This window comes from Aethalodelphis obliquidens, unplaced genomic scaffold (assembly GCF_003676395.1).
Source record: "Aethalodelphis obliquidens isolate GAN/ISIS:26980383/991018 unplaced genomic scaffold, ASM367639v1 scaffold83, whole genome shotgun sequence".
Classification (NCBI taxonomy): domain Eukaryota; kingdom Metazoa; phylum Chordata; class Mammalia; order Artiodactyla; family Delphinidae; genus Aethalodelphis; species Aethalodelphis obliquidens.
Genome location: NW_020838027.1, coordinates 174593 through 179791, shown reverse-complemented (window position 1 = coordinate 179791; position 5199 = coordinate 174593). Strand labels below are relative to the sequence as shown.

General features: G+C 52.5%; 1 protein-coding gene across 16 annotated transcripts in view; it reads right to left on the bottom strand.

The window, feature by feature from the left end:
• Window positions 1–3206, bottom strand: part of MICAL3 (microtubule associated monooxygenase, calponin and LIM domain containing 3) — a 175622-nt gene extending 172416 nt beyond the window's left edge. For all 16 annotated transcript variants that reach the window (XM_027093055.1, XM_027093057.1, XM_027093058.1 and 13 more), the window contains exon 1: window positions 2929–3206. The gene's annotated coding sequence lies outside the window, so the exon portion shown is untranslated. The remainder of the gene's footprint in view (window positions 1–2928) is intronic.
• Window positions 3207–5199: the final 1993 nt, after the last annotated feature.

Here is a 5199-nt window from a genome sequence, read left to right as displayed (position 1 = left end):
AAAAAAAAAAAAAAAAAAAGAATCTAGGGGCAGGACAGGAACAAAGACACAGACGTAGAGAATGGACTTGAGGACACCGGGAGGGGGAAGGGTAAGCTAGGACGAAGTGAGAGAGTGGCATGGACTTATATACACTACCAAACATAAAATAGATAGCTAGTGGGAAGCAGCCGCATAGCACAGGGAGATCAGCTCAGTGCTTTGTGACCACCTAGAGGGGTGGGATAGGGAGGGTGGGAGGGAGGCTCAAGAGGGAGGGAATATGGGGATATATGTATACGTATAGCTGATTCATTTTGTTATAAAGCAGAAACTAACACACCACTGTAAAGCAATTATACTCCAATAAAGATGTTTAAAAAAAAAAAAGAAAGAAATTCCATAAGAAGGAAAACTCAGTTGAAGCCCAATTCAGGCATCAACTCACTACTTAGAACAAATCACATCACCTCCATTTCTTCATCTATAAGGTAGGAAAAACACACTGCACTAAACTTGATGACCTCAGAGACAAAAACAAATCAATGATAACAGACGATGAAAAAGCTTTCACTTCTTCAAAGAAAAGCAATAAATAAATCCAGAGTACGATTATTATTAAAATGTGACTCCCAATATTATGGGACATACATAAACCATGGTGCTACTTACTCTTTCAAGAACATTGGGTTTGACAGCCTTTTAATCTGGTCGCATGGAGCCTGGTACAAGCAGGAGGGGGTACATGTAAACCCCAGTTCAGAGGCAGAGCCCACAAATCTAGGACTGTGCCCTGCCTGCTGGTCAGGTGTCACTCACTCTGGGCCATTTCTTACATCCCGATGCCAGGAGAAATTAGGAAGAGTTTATGGTTCCGCCCGGACAGGTTAAACCAACGACAACCAAAATCCTTACCCACAGGACTTCTCAACAGACCCAAGAAAGGGTCCACTCTGACCATTTATTCACCTGTGTGAGCAGTGTAAGACCTCTTCCACGGTGTACACCATCCTTTCTGAAAAAATGCACACATGAGCTGGAAGGAAGAGCTCAATTTTTTCTTGTTTGATATTTACTTCTAGGTCTGGAGGTTTGAGTTTCATTTTTAATGTACCATAAAAATTTTGGTGTGAGAGCTAGGAGTTGGGATGGGAAGAGGAGTGGGGAGGTTGGGGGACTAGTCCTAACTTAAGCGAGCACGCAAACAAGACTGCATCTGATTTCATCATCCATGGGTCCCCCAAAACCAGACAGGAAAGAAGAAAATCATTCATGGTTATTAAACATCTACTGTGTGTCAGGCATTGCACTAAATACTTGGTGTACATTACTCCAAAGCCCATTTTCTTCCCAACACCTAGAACACCAGGAAACAGCAGTCACCTGGACCATCCCAGGTGGGGAAAAAACCCTCACAACCAAGCAGTCAAGTTCCAGACATTTCAAAGGTTAGTGCTGTGAACACAAAAAGGAGGCTTAGCTAGGAACCAGGTCCAAGTTCCCAAAGATTCTTTGCAAGAGGAACATCTAAACCCTGTTTCTCCTATAATTCTAGAATTAACTCATGGTATTTAACATACTATCCAAAAAGTTAAAAATTTTTTAAAACCTGGAGCACAAGAAGCATTCACTGCAGGGCCACAACAGCCTGAGTCAAGTTTCTGACCAAGTCCGTTGGAAGATCAAATAAGAAATTCATACTAGCCTCTTTTTTATCCCTTAGGCCGCACCAAGCGGCACGCGGGATCTAGCTTCCCGAGCAGGGACCGCACCTCCGGCATTGGGAGCGCGGAGTCTTACCCACGGGACCGCCAGGGAGGTCCCTGTGCTATCCTCTTGAGCGACCCTTACAGATGTGCTTACAGGACAGCCACCGAAACAAGGAACTGGCATCTGTGTGGCCAGGTGGTGACGCACACAGCCCTCCAGGCCCCGCAACTGAAGGGTCCTGCTCCCTACAACACCCGCCTCATCCGCACCCTGGGGTGCGATCCAAACGACTGTCTCCCTGGCAAACTGTCACACGGATGGGACTTGCAAAGTTTACACGCCATCTCTCCATCCACAACCCAGAAGATGAGAAGGTGGTAAGCCTTGAAGAAACACTGCTCCCAAGACACCTCCATCTCTCGGCACTAAGCCCTGATGTCGGCGGTAAATGCTGCCTGCGGTAAGGAGCCACCTTAGACCTCACACGCGGGGTGCAGGGCTGGGGACGCTTTCCCTGAACTGAGTGCGGAGGGCAATCGGGAGACGAGGGCGGTCCGTGCGCCTTAGGGGACGAGGGGACACGGGGGGACACAGGCGGACAGGGGCACACGGGAGATGGGGGACCACGAGGGGATGGGGACACGGGGGACGGCGGTCACAGGGGAATGGGGTCACGGGGGGATGGCAGACACAGGGGATGGGGGACACAGGGCATGGGGGACACGGGGGACAGGGGCACATAGGGGACGGGGGGACACGGGGGGACAGGGGCACAGGGGGGATGGAGGAACACGGGGGGGATCGGGACACGGGGAGATGGGAACACGGGTGGATGGGGGACACGGGGGGATGGGGGGCACGGAGAGACGAGGGGACGAGGAGAAGGGGAATGGGGGACATGGGAGGACCTGGAGGAAAGGAGGGACAAGGGGGACACAGGATGGGGGACACGTGGGGACCTGAGGGGACGGGGGCCACGGGAAAAACGAGTGGTCAAGGCCCCACCGCGCCCGCGCTCCCCGGCGCGGCTTCTCAGCGGCGCGTCCGCTCGCGGACTCGCGGGCGGCCTGCGGGTCTCCTCGTGCCCGGCCTCGGACAGCGCCCACGGCAAGCGCGCCGAGCCTCCCGCCCGCCGCCCGCCGCCCTGGACCCGGGCCCGCCGTCTGCTCCGGGGCCGCGGCGGCCAGAGGGAGGCGCCCGGCCCGCAAGGGTCCCGGCCCGGTCCAGAGCCCGTCTCACCTCCGCCGCATGCCTCAGTGCGCCGGCGTCCTGGCAGCAGCCCGCAGTCCCGCACCTCGGCCCCTCGACCCTACGGCCGCGGCGTCCGGCGCCCCAGCCCCGCGGCGACCCCGCTACAGCCAGCGCCTCACCCCACGGCCGCTCCTCAGCGCTCGCCGTCCCGCGCGGGCTGCACCGCGGCGGCTGCTGAGGTAGCAGCGCTGCCGCCGGGCGGGGCGGGCACATGTGAGGGCGGGGCTGCAGCCCCCGGGGCGCGACCACCGGACCCCGGCCTCGGGGCGCCGACATCACCGCGCCTCCGGAACCCGCTCTGCCTCCTATCCCCAGGGACGCCGTCGCTACCCGTAGGCTCAGACTTTGCCAGAAGCTCATAGTTCTATGCAGAAGGTAAGGAAAGGAGCCGCCGCCACACCCTTCCTCCTCTCCACCCCTTCCCCGCGGGTCCAGTGGTACATTCCTCAAAGCCCGCCCCGAGGGTCCAGGGAGAAGCTGATTGGTTGATAACCTTAGAAGGGGGCGAGGAACCGCGCGAAATGGCCAATGGAAAAGGACGGTGGGCACATCAAAGCAGGCCAGATGGGGAGGAGAGAGGGTGCGATTAAAGGGCACGTATTCGTTGCGCTCAGTAGCCGCCGCACAACACAACTGGAATTTTCTTTCTGATCCTATCAAGAAGGGAAACAAAGAGACTGGGGATCCTCAAGTTTCGGGATTAGAGAGCGAAAAGAAAATATGGAGAGAACTGAAGCAGATATCTGTGTGTGCCTTTCGGTAGGTTACTCCATCTTGGCCTCAGTTATCTAATCCAATGAGGATATTGGACTAGAACTGATCTCTGATGGTCCTTCTCATACTTTGCGAGCCTATGAGCCTTTGCATGGGATTAGCAATATTTACATATGTGCTTCAAATTGGGGCATCTTCCTAAAGAGCTTTGCTTGAAAATGAGTAGACTTTCTTTCAACCAAAGTTGAAAGTTGACACCAGTTCCTTGATATAGACGGTATTAACCTCACCTTTTGTCAAGACAAAGTCAATATCCTTTCTGGGTCCCTTTCTTAAAGCAGAGCATTCTTCTTCTATGTGGAGAACCACATTCTCCCCAATAATTTATACTCTTCCAAGAGTCACCTCCTCCTCTTCTCTCTTCCTCCATGTAATCAGACAAAGCTTCAATTAATAATTCATTCGCCTGTTGAACTGTCCAGAATCCCTGGCTTCAGCAACAAGTCTTGCTGGTCAGGCATCATCAGAGTTGCCAAAGTGCTGGTCACTACCTCAGGTCTGCAGCAGCCATTGAACTCTGCAAGGCCCGTGAGGCTCTCAGTCTCACTGCCTGTCAAATTCAAGACTTCAACATGTCCTGTAAGGGTCCCACCTGCTCTGTTTTAGAGCTTTACACAGGCAGCAGGCCTACATTTTGGTACCAAGCCTAAGGCCAACTCCACCTTCCTTTTTCAGAACTTTTCAACCTCCCATCAGCTGCTCACCCTGCACCCGCTCAACCCTCTTCCAAATTGTATCAGGTGTTTGGGGCACCCTTAGTAGCTCCACTCCCCAGCCAGACAACTCATCTTCCAACTATTATGCAAAGAGTTCTAGAAAGTCCAGTTCCTCCATGAAGCCTTCCCAGACGGATGAACAGAAGCTGCTGGCTTATAGAGTTCCCACTTCTACTTTGTGCTCCCCAAACCCTGATTTTCTGCCCTACTATGCAATTTTTATTGACATATATACCTCTCTCCTTCATGGACAGTAGCAACAGCGGCAGCTGCTTACATTTATTAAATGCTTACCATGTGCTGGGTACTGTTTGGAAGTGCTTTCATTTCAGCCTCAGGCAGACTTGGAGAGCTGACTTGCCCAAGTGCACAAAGTCGGGGCCTAACTCCAGTGCCTACCTTCACAGCCCCCACAATGCAACGCTATCTCCTATTTCTTAAGAACCAACTGCATTCTGTACAAAAGATAATGTGATACACCTACATCGTGTTTTACATTGATCTCTATACCTATATCATTTCAGCCTCAAAACAATCACATCAGGACGGTTAGGAGCAGTTTCTTACAGCCGAAGCTGCGTGTAGGCCGATGCATTTGGCTGCTGTAACAACACTGGTGAATAAGGCCTCTGGTTTTCCAAGTTGAGGATTTTCCCCCTGCAACACCTGCTCCCTGAGGGAACACAGCCTTTTTATATGTAACAAGTAGAGAGCCATTATAAGTAAAAAGGGAACAAATACAAAATAGCAAACTGTGGGACCAGGAGCC